Genomic DNA, 17,756 nt, shown 5'->3' with positions numbered 1-17,756 from the left:
TGCCAGTCCACACTCTGCAACTCTGGTCCAAGCTGGATTCAAACCGGCAACCCTCCAGTTCCCAGCCTAATTTTACGGACTGAGCTACTGCCAACCCTATACCTGAGCTTGGGTGGCGGTGCTGTCTCTCAACACTCACTGCGAGGCAATTGAACACAATGAGACTGCTTGCACTCAGGCACTTAACAATGACATGCCAAGTATGCACCAGCCAAATCTTCACCCTTTATTACCTTACAAAATGCACTTACTGTATGTCATCATGCTCTTTGAAGCACACACAGAGCAGGACATTAGCAGCACTTCTGTCTTTGGTCTGCTCATTCCATCAGTTCGAAACACTGTTAATGGTGTTATTGGGTCCTTACATACAGGAAAAAAGCCTGAATAATTACAGCCTTTTAACCACACCTCCAACAGGTCCTTATTACAGATGCTGTACTAGATAAGGCTAAACAGGGCAATAAATATGTGCATCTGATAAAACAAGAGCAAATATATACTTCAGATATAAAAGGGTAAACAAAGTATTACTTTGTAAACAACACAAATTCCAGATAAAATGTTGTGCAAAGAATATGTTTTGATGGTGAAGAAGTAGTTATCGATGCACCCCTGCTTCAGTGCATTGCTGGACCTCCGTGTGCTTGGCTGAGGAGAAAACCCTCCGCCGGAAATGCTTCCCGCAGCTGTTAGGAGTATCATTCCCCACCTTCAGGCCAACCAAAAGACAAACAGCAGCCAAGTCACATGACTCCTCGGCTGCTGAGATGCCATTCGGTCTTATTCCAGCCCTCTCAAAACATTCAAGTCATACTTGTCTCCATCAGAGAGCAGGCCCTTTTCACCTACATCTGGGTAATTTACTTGTAATAAAAGCCTGTTTAATATAGGGCTGTAACAAACGACTATTTTGATGGTTGAATAATCTATATTGAAACGAATAATCAACAATTCGGGCTATGAATCGCGCAAGTGGCTTTTATTTAGCTATCAGCTTTTAAATTTAGCTTGAGGTTGCTAACTAACAATAAAGAGAATAAAGATGAATACTTCATTAAAAAAATACGTCTTTAATGAATCTTTCCCCAAATACAACAGAATGTGTTCACCCACACTGGGCACACACGCAGATAAGAGTTTGAGTTTTTTGCGAACATCACCATGAACTTGAAGGCAAATTTGGAATGTCAACAGGATCGTTGTGAATAATAATTATTTGCTACTCTCAACACCCTGAACAATTCATTGATCTAGAGAAAATTTATAGAAAAAGTTCATCCTCATAATGTGAATTAACATTTTATATTATTATTTTTAATTAACATTAAGCTAGCAAGTTAGCTTGCTTCATCATCCAGAGAGCCAACATGCCTCATCTTTAGATTCTCCAGCATAATTGATGTGCTCCCATCCCAGGCAAGGTCAGCTTTGCAAAATGTTCCAGCCCACAACATTTTTAGCTGAGTTAAAGCTGGAGTGTGGGACTTCTACATATAAATCGAAGTTGCATTCACACCCTTAGCAAAGCAACGCAACTCTGTCTCTACATGGCACTGGGGCAACTGTAGTGACGGAGTAGGCTACAGTAACTAAGTATGGCAAAGTCATAGCATCCACAAAAGCGTCCAAGTTAAGGTTCTGATGCTCCACATAAAAAAGAAACAAAAAAAGTGATGGACAGCGAGGACAAACACGGATAAGAGCTTTTCCCTGCTGGAGAACGATCAGAGAACAGAAGCGACTGAGGGCAGACATGACGTTACATTACTGCTATAGGACAGGCTGGTATTTGTAAAATATTTGGAGAAAGCTATGAAGCCATTACATTTGCTCTACCTAAATAATGGATTATTGTCTTGGAACTACACAGGTGAATGATTGATTGCATTCGCAATATAATTGCAATGTGATAAAACGAGATTTTCTAATCGTAACGGCTGCAATTACACTCCGATGACATGACACACGAGAGTAAACAAGTCTGCAGAGCATCACCTTCGCACGTTAGCTGTACCTTGACTTGTTGTTGTACTACGGCTTTAAGCTTGACAGAAGCTGACACTACAGAAACTTTAGTGTCACACAGAGAATGAAAGTAGCACCCACGGGTAACTTGGTGGTGGTGGTGGGTGAAATTGTCGGGCCATCTGTCGCTTTGACAAGCGTATGTGGCGATCGCACCAGCGTCACACACACAGCCACACAAGTCCGAAAGACAGTCTGTCCGGAGTTCCAGCCTGGTCACAGCTGCTCATCAGCATCGGAGGCTGCGGGGGTGGGGAACTCCGGTGTTGGAGAATTACTAAGCTTGTCTATTAAACATGAGCGGAATCACTTGGTTTTAGTTTCGTTGGCCAACTTTTGAATTGAACCTCAAACTGAGTATTCTTTGAGGTTTTTGCTGGTTGAACTTTGGATTTTGTAATGAGCTCTTACTGTATAACACACTGTGGTGAACTTAGTTTTTCTTGTGGTCTGTAGGTAGGCCGACCTGATGATATTATATCTGCCATGACTTAACTCTCAAATTATCTTTCTCATATTGTTATAATTTGATTCTTCTCCACCAATGCTAATTCATGCATCACCTAATTTCACCATAACGCAGGCCTGACCCACAATACTATACACTGATTCACTGCTTGTCCATTTTGAATAATACAGACGGTAAAGAGCTTAAAAATTTATTTCATATTAAATTGCAATTGCAATACTGGTTAAAAAATAAATAAATCGCAATTAGATTATTTTCCACTACTGTGGTAGTTTCTCTGTAGTCTTTCTGAGCACGAGCCTGGGGCAAGCTCACTTGTAGGTATACGTCATGAGCATGCAGACAGCGTGACAGAAGGGGAGACAGAGGTTTTGCAGCACAGGTTTAAGAGTGAAACGCTCCCACACTGTGGAGGTTTGTGGTTGTGAAGGTGTTGCCACCTTTCACTTCACTCCAGTAGGCAGTGTCAATACTGCTCAATGATGCCAACTAATCAATAATTCATTTGGTTGGCAACTAATTTGGTCATGGATTTGTTTCCATTATGGTGATTATTTATTGCACTCGTATTATCATCAAAACGGATCCCTTAAGCCTTGTGCTATTGGAGATTAGTTTCTAGGGGGGACCTTGGGAAACACATTGTCCTCTTTAATTGAACAATGTGATGTGAGACAGACAACATTGGCTGTCTGCCTCACATCTCGCACAGAAATTGATGTCAGCTGCATCTCTGGGTGTATAATACCTTGATATAAGTCTGGGGCTGTATCACTATTGTAGCAATAAATGGAAGGGGAAACAGCTATCAAAAGTCCAAAGCTTTCTTATGCTTATACGTATTTTGTTAAATGTGTAAACATAGAAATACAAAAATGAGACATTGCAGTTTTAGGAGCAGTTGGCGTTTAGGAGCAATATCTTGTCCAGTACCGGGTGGATTTAGTGACTGTAGCATTTCAAAGGGTCCTGCTTTCACGTGATGTGCGCCATGTTACAAAAATTACATTAAACAAAGACAGGTAACTATTGGATGTATTAGGGGTATTAAAGTGTATTTTTTCACCTCCAAATTTAAGCTAGGCTAAACATGTCCTGGTCTATGAACTTAAGACAGAAGAACCCAAAGTAGAGATAGATTTAAAATGAGCTTTTAATGCTGATTTTAAAAGGGGAACTGAAGGTAAACTATGACCTTTACAGACCTCTATCTGTGATAATGAAGTCAGGTATTCTTCTTAGTGAAATGTCTGGTAAATGTATCTGCCAAATGGTGTAGCAACAAAACTGCCTTTCCCCCCCCTTTGTGTTGAACAAGGATTTAATTTGTATCTAAAATGTGTTGTTGCCCATTGTTGAGTTAAAAACGTAAAAGATAGGAGAGATTACAAGGGCTGTTGATTCTTTGTTCCAAAGCAAAGTATGTTCTTCAAAGTGAGAAGTGAGATCTGGAGGCCAGATATCTCAGCACCTGCCCAAGAACTTGTAGAGTCACTGGCACAGATCAACAACCCTATAAATGTTCCACAGATTCAGTTGAGTAAAAGTGATTTTGCACTATACAGCAGTAGAAGTTATACTTCTTTCTAATTTTGAGACATTTGAGTTGATCACCTGATTAATCACCTCTGATCTAGACTGCAGGATGGGCAAGTGATCGGCCGTGCCTGTAGAGGACAGAAGGCACAACGCAGCGCTCGTTCTGCTTCGACTGGCATCAACAGGTGTGCCGTGCAGGGTGCCAGTGCCGGCTTGGCTTGAGACGCAGCACAGACACCCCGCCCCCACACACACACCCCAGCACCCCCCACTACCACACACACAAACCCAAGGCAGCACATGCCTCTAAGGAATACCACAGTGGCTCTGTTATGACATCTCTAACCAGGAGGGGAGGCAGGCCAATGGGTTTGGAAGGCCAAAGTGCACTATGGAAGAGAGGGAGGTATAGGGCATGGGGTTAGGGAAGAGGGTGAATAGACTTAGCTAACCCAGGGATATCCCTGTGCAGAGTCCTTCACTTCCCTTGTTTAAACTGAGATGGGGTTTACATGGGTCAGTAACTAAGAACAGGGAAACTATCAGAAACCTATGAAACAAAAGGGAAACTTTGGGCAGCTGATGCAAAACTCCTGTCCTCTTTGGTTGATTCCACTCTAACAAGTTTTTACCCAACATGCTCATTCTCTTCTCTTCAAGTCAATTTTATTTACATAGCCTAATATCACAAATTACAATTTGCCTCTAGGGGCTTTACAATCTGTACAGCTCTGTCTTTAGACCCCCTTGGAGCTTCATACTGGACCGCTGGTTAGTTACAGAAACTTGCCTCATACATAAAAAAAAACATCTGATGTCTTTGCACACTGCGGATGCGAGGGTTGAAAGCTCCACAAGCTTTACTTGTGCACGTTTGTAGTACTGTTGTGCAATCTCCAATGGAGGGAAAAAAGTGTTTTGTATTCTTCTCCCAGACCTCAGGTGGTAGTATTGGAGATGTGAAAGGTTGCAAAACACCAAATGTAGGGTCTAACTTAATAGACCACTACTGCTAGGAGAATTTCACAGAGACCCACACAGACAGTTGCCCTTGGCAAAGCTACACTGAACCACAACAAACAAAAGGCTTTTCAGCTGGGTTGACTCCGTTGTCCACCACGCCCTGACAATATGTTTTCAGAGTGAAACAGCAAAGGAGCAGGGGAGTATGAGAGCCTGAGGCCCACGCTGTTACTGATAGGACACTAGATCAAAGCCCTTTCCCATCATTAGTGAGTACAAAAAACCTGAGAGAGATGAAAGACCATCAGCAGACTGTGGGAGAAATGATGAAGGACAGAGCAGTCCCTGTATGGCATTTACAAAACAGCACAGAATAAGACAGGCTTTCTGTGCTGCGTCTGTAAGGAAACATTGGAGGGAGTCAGAGGGGACATGGGGCCAAAACCTGCACACAGGATAAGCATTGAGTGATAAGACAGCAGCCTGCAATATCCACCCTACAGAAAACAAGCAGCCAGGACGCCAACTCACAATCTGCTTACTCACACTACATCAACTCCATGGATGCAGAATTATTCTTGTAAATCCCCATTCACAGTGATCTATCTGCTGAAGTCACCAAAACAAAAATAGATTTAGAGAAATCCTTTCAAGTCAATGCATCCGCTACTGTAGAAAGCTTTAATTTTAGCAGGCTGGAGTATGTTTCAAAGACAAACCACACAAAAACCAATATGCAGGTTCAGGATGTCATGTAAGGTCTGGAAGCGCTCTGGCAAAGATCTGTGCAGTGTAGTCACCTATTTAATTCAGAGCAGAGAAAAGACAGAAAGAGACTTTAATAAAGATTAAAGGGGGACAGAATAAGAAGGCAACACTAAACCAGGCCAACATCCGTGCAATGACATTTTCCTTAGTGAGGTTGTTGATATCTTAAACCCATCTTTGTCAGTCCTTCAAAATACACATCTTGTCACATGTCACACAAAGGAGACTATATATTTATGTATTAAAGAGAAGAAATATGCACAGTTGCATGACTGTGTATCCTTATTCTCTGTCTCTACACCAAAGGTTCTCCTGTAGCAGTAAACTCTAATCATTATTCAAATGTTTCTGCTGCTCATAGGTAACTACTCCTTTCAAAGAAACTAGCCAACTATGGAGTGGGCTGGATTTACTTCTTACACACTTTTTTAAACAATTATAATACTATGCAACTGGCCGCTGCACCCCCAAAAAGTAAAACTAAGCAGAGGATGAAAATGCAAACTGAGGTGTTACTCAGAGCAATGCGCTATGAGAGGAAGTGTTTGTGTCAGACACATATATCCTGCTGCAGGGCTATGGTTTGCACAACTATGAGGAGCACAGAGGCCAAAGATAACCGCTGAACCATCTTCCTGTGCGCTGTCACTCAGGAGTTACGTTCAACACGCGGGGCTTGTTGGAACAGCAGCGCTCATGTAGAAGTGCAGTAATACGTAACACGTAAGGCCAGTAGATTTGTGGACATAAGAAAAAGACAACAGGCAATCGAAGGGAATTCTATATATTTAATATTGTATTTAGTATTTGATCACTTGTTTGTAAATGTTGATCAGCATTGGTTTGCACTGAAACTGGGTCAAGGAAAAATTACATGGCCAATTTGAAATTTCAGAGATGTTTTATGCTCGCAAATTCAGCTTGACCTTTTAGTGATAAACCATGATTGAGTTAACATTAACTTTTAACAATCATTCGTAAATGAGATTAAACTATCACGAAAGGTGTCAATTAACACACACACAATACACAATGTACTTTACAAAGTTTTGAGTCTGACATAAAATGCCTTTAAAGGGTATTAAATAATGAACAGTAATCCAAAGTAGAAATTCATATAGTAAACCAAAGTATTTCATCTGATTCTTGCTCAGAATATCTGGATAATAATATACCATTTTCTGACTGCTCTGTTTTGTCAAACTGAATCCTAAAACCTGTGGGTTCTTGCATATGGTTTATGTGAAAGCAAATCACATTGAAAACATAAGTCCGACAACAGGAAGTAAACAAGTTTTCTGCTGGCTCAACTGATTGCAAGTTAATATGACACTGTTGTAACAGCACATTTTCTGTCACTCAGAATAAAGGGCAACATAATCCTCCTGGTCTGCTGCTTCTATTGACCAATAAATCATAAAACGAAACAAGAATCGAAATTAATGCTTCAAGCACAACACTGATCTCACTAAAAATCCCTAAGTGTCTCTAGAGTTGCACTGCTCTCTTTCCAAACATGCCTGTTTAACACACCAGCAGTTCTGGTTCCAATTACTTTAAATGCTACATCCAAAGGGAGCCGACAGAGGAGCTCCACTATATTCATTTAATTGATGGTTGCGCTACTATCCTGTTTCATAGCCGAGTTTTTGCAAAGGAAACTTGAAAAACACTTCATTAGCATGAAATGCTGCTCTTTAATTATTCCACCATGTTCAAGTCTGATTTACAAGTGCCATTACACGGAATGTCTATTTTGAGATGATTTATTTAGCTGAACATTTCACCCGTTTGTAAGCTTTGGTGACATTAGGGTTAATGTACCTTGTCTCCAAATTTAAGCTAATGAATAGTGACATTAGCAATTTCAGTCAGTAATTCTTTATTTCTGCACACCATTGGCATGGGAACATTTCTGCATTTGTTGATCTGTTGCCCTTGCATTCATCACTGGAGGTTAGTGGTCAACAGGTATGGGTATTTTCATTGGCCGATCAAAACAAAGTAAAGTCATGTATAATTCCATTATGCCATGCAGAGTGCAATCTAATATACATGGTTATCTTACCCAGTAACAAGTTGTTCTAGATGGCATGTTTATTAATGAATGAAACAGAAAAATACACCTGTTGCATGCTACTCAATTGATGACCATGCATGGATAAACTTAACAGGTGTACAAATTTAAACTCTAATTCTGGTCCTGACAGCTCTCTGGGTCATTTTTGTAACAAAAATATTTTATAGTGACCATCTATAATAGATAGGGAGCATCAGTAGACTTGATATTCAAGAGACAGTGCTAAAATAGTTCTAGACAGTTTTGAGGAATTAGACCTACTCAAGTAGTCAGCACAAGGTCTGTGCAGCTTGTGACAGAGAATGAGTCAGTTTAGGGAAGCTAGGGCAGTGATTTTAGAGGAAAAGAAAAACCATTAAAGATGAAACCAAGAGCCCAGGTCAAGTGCACAGGGATGGGGGAGAGAGCAACACAGATACAGCCTTTGTTTACTGATGCTTGAAATGTAAGAGACAGTAATAAGGTAAGCTACATTAAAATGTTTAACTGCAGAGTGTGTTGTGCATTCAAATGCATGAATACAGAAGACCAACAATGTGGAACTGAATCTCACGTGTGTATCGCTGCAATAACCAACAGACGACAGCAACACTGGGTAAAGTCACCTGAAGTAACTTTTACCCGATTTGCATAGTGTGGCAAGATTCACTCTGAAAGAAGATTAAAGATATAAGCAAAAATGTGTGTTCTGTTACACACTAAAGCTGTAGTTACTACGCGGGATCCCCTGTGTAGCCCTGTGTAGCCTACAGTGTAGGCTACACAGGCCCTGACGAATCCGAAAACAGAAAGGAGCAGGATTACACACAAATCATCACTAGGCTTGGGCCGATTGGCGATTTGATCGGCTCTTGGCGACTGAAGGGATGATCAGCGATTGGTTTTTCATGGGGCGATATAAAGGCGATTTTAACTAATTCACTATCTGAACTAAGATGACATAAAAACAGTCTCTAGAATCTGCACCATACTGCAGTGTTTCCTATTCTTTGATTTATTTGTGGCGACACGACACGCCACAATATCTATGCTGACCGCAACATACTATTTAATATGAGTAAAATCATAAATCATGGTGGAGCTACGCGTAGCGCATAGATTTGCTCAGCTCTTTAGCTTGTGATCTTCCTCTCTCTATTGCACCCCACCACGGTAATTCTGTGTGAAACCCTGTACTGTGCATTTACAGATGTTTCTGGTGGTTTCTCTCTAATAAGTCTCTTTCTTCCATGGTGGCATTTCACTGGCATGCTGCAACGTAACACCACCCACTGGCGATCAGATCACTAATCAGTGATCTCAAGTAGCCATGATTAGACAATATGAAAATAGAGAAGATCACCCAAGCCTAATGATCACTCACCACAGCCCTTCAAAATTCCTGGGATGTTTTTGTTATTCAAACTATATTAAAATTACCACCTCAATGTCATTCAATTAGACCTTCCAATTGTTCGTCAAAGTGTCTGACCATCTCAAATAAAATGAGATCCACCACATTTAAATATATGGGAACATCTAAGAAATGCCATAAATGACAACTAACAGAGACCCTAAGAGCTCAGGAGAAACATTAATGTGCACAGCAACGAAAATGGAAACTGCCAGTGGCACCTCTTCCTCTTTATGTTCCAGATCAAGCAAATGAAAGACTGTACACACGTGTTGAGATAGGTCAGTTTTAGCTAAATGTCTTCCATAATGATCCACATGATCTAACACTTTACATTTTTATCAGACATTACCTAATCTTCATATATATCTTCATTACCTTATCTGTATTACCTAATCTGTGTGTGCAACACCTATGCAATTTGTCAGTTTGGCATATAAAACTTGGCTCGTCATCACATCTGCTAAACAAATGTCTAACTTATCAATGGGTATAGAACCTCAATACTTTCAAGTATAAACCAGTGCTTGACTTATTTGTTAAGTTAACTTTTTAAACCTCTACTAGCATGCTGCAATGGTATGGTATTGAAAAAGTATTCATTTTAGCACAACTTCCAACAGTAATCTAACTGTTGGAACAAACAAACACCCATATTTAAAGCTCCACTAATCAAAAATGGGCTGCTCATTGTGTCAAATTTGAAAAATATCAGCCAACTCTGCAGCTGTATGGTTCAGGTTCACTGCTCTCTTCACCCTGGTTTCCAGCAGCAGGCAGATGTTTTCAGCAAACAAGTTCTTATAAACCAATCGTAGGCTACCTGCCCAGCACCAACTAGCCTGACAGATTAAGTTAGTGACCAGCTGGTCTAGAGAGTCAAGCATGTAGCAACTAAAGACCCAGATGTTATTCACAGAAATTGATCTAAACTAAGGGTTTTCAAAGTCTGGGACTGTGGGACTCACCTTAGACAAAGCTTGGAAAAGGTCGCCCCCTCAGACCCACTTAGTTTACTTGCTTAGTTTCAATTCCTGGATACCTATGGGATTATGATCATGTTATTTGACCCCATAGACAATTGAGCCAAGACACCAAATATTGCTGTTTGACACAACTTCAGACTACACCAAATATATTTTTAAAAAAGTCTGTCCTATAGAATTTATTAGTTTCTGACTCTGTCAAAGTAAACTTCCCCCCCACGTACTGTATCTCTAAACTATCTCTTTAACCAATTCACACATATTTAGGCTATTCTATGTGATCCACTTTTGATAGCTAATATAATAACTAATGTAATATTTTTTCACTTCCATTCACTGAGCCTCCCTGGAGAGGCCCACCTCCCAATTTGAAAGCCTCTGATCTAGACCAAGCCAGAGCTTATAGGAGAGTTGATATTGGACTTGCATATATCAGGTGGCAAGTCATAACTCCAAATGAATGCAATGTCTGCTGAACAGGCAATTATAAAGTCATAATTTGAATCAAGGCTGTGGGTTCGTCAGCTCATTGAAGAGTTATTCTCCCTCCAAGTGGCCAAAAATATAAAATAAATGAATGCAGCTTTATTGAATAAAGCCTAATAGTGTACAACTACAAAGTGATGGAGATAAGCAAACTTCAAATGATCTTGTGCCATCATAATTGTGGATTCTTTGTAAAGCTGCTGCAAAAGTATCGAGCCGTACAAAATGCACATTGCAGAATTAACAAGCGCTGAGCAGGCAACAGCTAGAGGTGTACTGGACTTTGCAGAGTCAGCCTGGATGCATGCAATTTAACCCTTGAACTGGAGAGGACTATGAGCAGCATGTGTAATGGAGGAATCCATTTAAAGCGGAGAAGTTAGGAGAGCTCGACAGGGGGAGGGGGCTCCAATAAGAGCCTCTCTTCCTGACAGCCACACACTGGAGTGGGGGAGGGTTAAAAACACCAAGCCCTCTTCCTGAGTTTGCAGCAATGGGCATAATGTGATGGGTCCTTCCCTTCCACCTACTTGATTCCCATTTGGCATCATAGGCCTTACCCTGACACTTTTACACTGAAGAAAACACACACAGTATAATAACCTATGTGGACAGGTCACTGGGCAGAGAGCAGCCTGAAAGAACAAGTATCAAGTTATATCTACACTAACTCAGAGTCTGCAGCCTCTTAAAGAAAATCTGTTCCGACACACAGAGAAAGAGAAAGGTAAGCCAATATCATATCCTGGGTTAAACTGACTCTGCACTGCTGATCAGAACCACAAACATTTGTACTCCATCCAAACACACTCATATTCAGTAATTATCCTTCCTCTTGTGAAAGGGGAAAAATACACACCCCAACCCTTTGCTCTGACTGGTGATAAGTTGTTGTGCAAACTGCAAATGGTAAATCAGGAAACAGGTTTTTCAGGAAAATATTGGCAAAGACCTCGCAACAACGTGCTACAACTTTAGCTTCTTGTAAAAGTTCTTAAACACAAGTGTTAGTCCTGCTTGTTTATTGTATGAAAGCAAACACATCGAGTGAGCCTAATTCTTCACCTCTATCAACAAGCATCAAGGCAATTTACACAGTGCGGGTTTAGATCTCTAATCTGTGCAGTCACTTAGTCGTGTTGATTTAGCCTGTTAGCATACACCAAATGACATCCAAACAAAGCAATTAGCAGCCTCCTGTTCTGTACAAGTGCATGATCCTCACCAAAATCCTGATTTAACCCCTATCATACAGGCTGTGAGCATTCGATGTTGAGTCTCCAAAGAGTGGCAAATCAGCAGGGCCTTCTAGCAACATATTTGCCCAGCTACAGGCACACATGGTTTCAGTTAGGGGTCTGCACCTATAAACAGTTGGCCATGGCAGCTTATTGGTCAGGAAGTGCAATGTTGACTGCAAGTCAAGACAGGCGAAAGCTGCTAATGAATGATATACGCTCTTATAGTTTAGCTATGACAACACAATTTAGATTGGAGGTGTTTAGAGGCAGACAGAGAAGTGATTTTGAGCTCTTTAGCGCTGTGGCTAAACTCAAGCGTTTCAAAGCAGCCGAGCAGAGAATCCATTCAACGTCTGCTGAGGATAGAGAGTACAATAAGAAGCCTGGATTACTACATCAGAGTGAAACTTTACCTTCACAAAGTCAATTTAGGTTCCTGAAAGAGCAATTCCATTTCTTAGATGCTAGTTTTAGAATAAAAACTCTAATTGGACTCAGGTTGATTACCTGCCAAACTGGCTGGTAGAGCCGAAAGACTTTCCAACCACACAACCAACATTTTGCATCATTTGACTGGTGGCTTGTGTTAATATGAAGACCGGCCTAAGTGATACAACATGGAGAAACACACTCAACACACCCAGAGGGGTTTTCACTGTGCCAAGTAGACCACCACAAATGGCCGAATGCTACCATGAACTGAAAGGGGTTTACAACCACACACTGCAATAAAAAAAATACCTGTCATCAAACAGTAATATTTGTGTTACATTGTGATTAAATATGATGTGGACTGCAAGAATATAACCAGCAAAATAGCTCAAAGATCTTGTGTGAAGAACCAGACTTTTAAAATCACTCAACCACTTTCCATGGAAACAAAATCCATGTATCCAGTTTTCCAAATACTGGACTCTTGCCTTACAAACAAACATGCAACTTTAAAAATAGTTCACATGTTGCAACCTGTGCCTCCCAGATCATTCCCTCACCTGTAGTACCTTTTCAAGAATAAATACAACAGGAGAGAACTAGGTTATGGCAGGATATACATCTCTCATCTTAACTATACTAAGAACACAAACAACAACTACTAAGCTGTCATTTTGACTGGCAAAGGCTCAGACCCACCCCCTTTCCATCACAACTGCCACAAACCAGGAAGATCTCATCCATGAGGGACAATGTCAGAAAGTTATCAAACAGCTAAAGTGACTCACTCATCACCGAATTTTTAAAAACACCCAATCGCGCAGTCTTGAGTTTGAGTTTCTACTTTAGATTAACTTGGTCGCAGTTGTGAAACACTAAATGGTCCCATTAAAACTTTAACGCTCCATTTGCATCATCTTACTATGAAAATGGCAGGATTATTTTAAGTTAACTTAGTGAAGTTTGTAGACCAGACATTAACTTGTCCACACAACTGTACAAAACTGCCTAGCCAGCTACGTTACTTTACCTCCTAATTTACAACTAACGTTACGTTTCCATGTTACACAAAAAAATAAAGTTTCATAGGTGAAGCAAATGGATAAACAATAAGTTAAGGTGTAACGGCTTGATTTTGAGCCTTGTTAGAGTTAAAACACTCACTGTATTAGGTTTAAGTGAAGCTACAATTTTATGATTTAACGTTTCCATCCACGACCAGTCTAGCGACGTTTCAAAGGAGCGCTCAATGGAAAAAGTAGCCTAACATGGGCTACAAAACATGTAGCGTCAGCCAGCCTTTTACTAAAATAAAAATACACACATTAACGTTACATATTTACAGATATTATTTTAAAGCCGACGTAACGTTAGGGGAGAGGTTAACGAATGTTTTTAAAACGTTAAACAGTGATTTGCTAACTCGGCCAAGATGGGAACAGGCTACAAATACTTCCAGTTAGCTAGCTTAGCTAGCTGCTTACTGTAGACAAAAACTTTTTCCACATCTGAAAAGTTTTTCCTCTCCATTTCTTTCAAACGGAATGGGACGGTATGTAAAAGCGCCTATTGGCCAAAGACGCTGGAATGCTTTTTCATTTCACTGTAACGCTATTAAAACTGTATTCTTCCGGCTGCTGCGAACTGCCAAAAGCCTTAAGTTAACTTAATGTAACTTACCTTTGCGTCTCCGCTACTGCCGCCGCCGCTCCCCGGGCCGCCTTCAACACCCGAGACCGCCGCCGGACCTCCAGAGGGCCGCGGAGCTCGGAGAGGAGAAGCCGAGAGGGGTCCAGCTACTACCAGGGAGACGAAGAGCCAACTTTACCGAGGCCCCGGGCCTTGTGTGTCCTCAAAATAACGTTTGGGAGGGATACCGAGCCTCAGCCCTGCGCTGTTTGACAGAGACTCGAGAATACCTTTTTGACAGCTCCTCTTCTTCAGCCCCCCCCTCCCCTCGACAGCCCTTCACTTTTCTCTTTTTCCTCACTTCCAGCAGATACGAATCAAAATACTGTCAGAATATGGCGTCTGCATAAGCAAGCGACTATCGCGAGATGACGAGTAGTTTCTTCTTTTTTCAGTTTCCTTGAGTTGTGCTGAGGGAGGAGGGAGTTGTGATTGCAAAATGAGCTGAGAAGCCTGCTGCTGCGAATATAAAACAAAGGAAATAAACAAACCGAGACTCGGTTAAGTTTTTAAGGTTGCTGGAATGAAAACTATGCAAGAGAAGTTGGATAGCTGAAGAGTAGGGTTGGTGGATGTCTGCTTTGGTCTGACTCATAGATCAATTGGGACAGTGATAACAATGTCAACGATATTGATCTCATTTTATGTTACCTTTATTCATAGAGACAGTAAACATTCACAGGTCAGAGGTCAGCTACAAAGCAGCTCCTGGATATTGTAGTAGGCATTCATTGTATTGCTGAAGGGCACCTCGCAGGGGACTGAACCTCCAGCTGAAGGACTGATCCAGTGGTATGACCATAGACTGTATGACCTCTAAGCAAGTAGAGAATTCCCCACCTCAATCACCACATTATCACCTTGGTAAATTCTTACCGCTGAAATCGGCAAATGCAAGATTCTTATACCACTGTAAGTCACAATGCCATGAATTCACACCAAATTCTGGTGCTGTTGAGTGAAGACAATTCTCTTTCTGCAGAAACTGACAAGGAAAATTATCTCCTTAAATCAAATGGCAAGTGTTCTGTATTAGATCTCTTGTTGTCTGTTTGGCTCACAGCATTACACACCAGCCAGGGTATATTACAAGTCTTAATCACAAAGCGGGGGTGGGCAGAGTACAGCTTCTTCTTATCACAAATAAACTGTTGGTGTTGGGTATGAACACTTCTCCACCCAAAGAAAAACACATTTTATACTGGGGTGTGAAATACAAAGCTGTCTCATTTACAGCAGCGTATTAGTGCTCTGTCTAGAGAGGATATAACAGACTATTGTAGAGCTTCTGCTTTGTTGTCATTTTGGTAAAAATTCTCAAAGAGAATTGCTGTGTGCAGTCTTTTAAATTCAGTGTAATGTGTTCTCTGACTCAAAATGTATGTTCCACATCTCTGTTGCTCAATGTTTTTTATTGGTGCTAGCTGCCGGTGACAGAACATCAGAGAGCTCTTACTGAGCAATGAATACGCGGGGTTTCAAACGGCTGATTCATCTGAAGTCTCAGTCATTTGTTAGTCGTGTTTGAGGCATGTTTGTGAGGCTTTTAGAGATGAGGATACGCATTATGACTCTTCCAGAAGCCTTCTCCAGTGTGTAGAAGGGTCTGGTCAAACAAGACTAGAAGACTAACTTTAACAAGATGCGCATGATTGCATGTCACGCTCTGCATTTAAACAACAAACATTTCTCATTCCTATCTCATATCAGTTTTTAACCATTCAATACTGCAACAAGATTAGGACCTGCAGTACATTCTACAGTGCACGAGGCCTGCAGGCCAAGTGTTGGAAGGCAAGCCTAAAAGGTTGAGTGGCAAAATCTGGCAAGTAAAGACCAAACATGATGTGTTCCCTCATTGAAGGATTGTAAACACACTTTGCTCGACCACTTCTGCAGAGGAAGGGTTGCCAGGTAGTAATTGAAAGTGCACCAGTGTGTTTTTACAACTCTGTCATTATATTTTAAAAGTTTTAGTGTTAGTATTCAATTTGTATCTTTAGCCACCCTAGCAGCGTGCCTTTATAGGGATGTCAGCCCATCTCTTTGGTCCAGAGTGAAATATATATCGGAGTGATTGACATGAATTGTTGTATAGACATCCATGTTTCCCAGAGGATTCATATTAAGGTGTTGTCCTAAACTGCGTATTAATGCAAAAAAACTGCTCTTGCCTGGATGTCTACAGTCTAGCTAAGAAGGGCTGTGCCAAGAGTTCAAATTTGTTTCTTTCACCCAAGCTGCGCTGACCTCCGCTTGAACAGAAAAATGCACGAAAAAGTAGTTGCTTGTGTTTCTGAATACCAAGAACTGGAACTGGTTCTATTAGGTTCTAATAGAGAGAACAGGTTTATTACAAGAAACTGTTTGGGTCTTTAAATGTAGCATTGTATAGCCAGCCACTTTAGCATTATAGCTAATGTTGCACCATTTAGTACAGCCAGGAGTTCCGGAGGGGTTTAACGCTGTAATGTGCATGTATCAACGTTTTAGTGGAATGTTTAGGAAATTCAGGACGTTATGGGTTTAATTGATATTAATTTCAAGTTTGAGTTTTTGATGTGATGTTATCAAAATGCTGCTTCAGAGGCCTTTGCTCCCACCAAGAACCCCCCATGTCCTCCAGGAACAATGCAATGTTGGACCCACATTTAAAATTAGACACAATTAGATTTTTTCAATCTGCGTGGACACCATAACCAGGTGTCCCATTTAATTCTTCTTTTACAACAAAATTGATGTGGAGCACGTTTCCTGCTCGCTGCTTCTTGCTGCACTGACCCACACACTGGGTGAGTGAGAAAACAGACGCTTGTGGGCTTTTTTGTGAAAAAGGACGGCGCATTTGTTCTTCAGTGAACTGGATGGAAACACATGGCGTCTCGTGTGTCGGCGTAATGCAGTGACTCACACACACAGTCACTCACACACATACAAATTGTGGCCCCTGCTATCTCACACAGACTGTGACCCCTTGACTCTGGGTTTGAAGCCCAGGGAGCTGAAATCCCCTTCAGTGTGAGCAGCAAACTGACAGCACAGTGCAGTCTCTTATCCTCTGTGACCAGTGCTCTCACAGAGTATTCATTACTTTACACAATGCCTTACACACTTGGTGATGTGCTGGTGGTGTGGGGGCGGTTATGTGTAAGGCCAGTGAATCAGCAAAAACAAAGGAAAACGAAAGCAGCGCAATCAAAATTTTCATGAATTTCCAATGACTTTACCACCTGAATGTGGATGCATTTTTTTCGTTCACCAGTTTGGTCTTATTTCACAAGCTGCCTAACAAGTGGAAGTGGACTGTGTGTGCTTTGGATTTACAGCCCCTCCACCCCCCTACACACACATTCTACCAGCTCTATTTCTCTGCGTATGTGCTGTGCATAGACAGATTACAAGAATGACAGTGTGGTCCCTCTGAAGGAAAAAAGAACAAAAAAAGGGCAACATATGCACATAGCAGCAGCAGCCCGAGACAACTCCGACATAAAAACCTGCCCTGGTGCAACGGGCCACACTGCTCAGATAGGCTTTTTGGAGCAACATGGCTGGCCACCCACATTCTTGGCATGGAAAGAGGCGCGTTTCTCACGGTCTAAGGACAGCTTGTCATGGGTCAGCAGTTTAGATTTAGCTTTGCAGTGGGTCTCTAGTCATTATTCCCGTCTTAAGCAAACTT

General features: G+C 41.3%; 1 protein-coding gene across 3 annotated transcripts in view; it reads right to left on the bottom strand.

The window, feature by feature from the left end:
• The window catches only part of tab2 (TGF-beta activated kinase 1 (MAP3K7) binding protein 2), a 44,028-nt gene extending 29,594 nt beyond the window's left edge, over positions 1–14,434 (bottom strand). For 2 of the 3 annotated variants that reach the window (XM_038726635.1, XM_038726636.1), the window contains exon 1: positions 14,066–14,433. The gene's annotated coding sequence lies outside the window, so the exon portion shown is untranslated. Of the gene's footprint in view, positions 1–14,065 lie in introns of all 3 variants that reach the window. The other variant, XM_038726637.1, reaches the window with a different exon arrangement.
• Positions 14,435–17,756: the final 3,322 nt, after the last annotated feature.

This window comes from Micropterus salmoides, unplaced genomic scaffold (genome assembly GCF_014851395.1).
Source record: "Micropterus salmoides isolate LMB-PRFRI ecotype aquatic unplaced genomic scaffold, ASM1485139v1 Ms_hic_scaffold_18, whole genome shotgun sequence".
In the NCBI taxonomy this organism is placed as follows: Eukaryota; Metazoa; Chordata; class Actinopteri; order Centrarchiformes; family Centrarchidae; genus Micropterus; species Micropterus salmoides.
The sequence above is the reverse complement of the archived record's forward strand: the minus strand, read 5'-3'. Positions and strand labels throughout refer to the sequence as shown.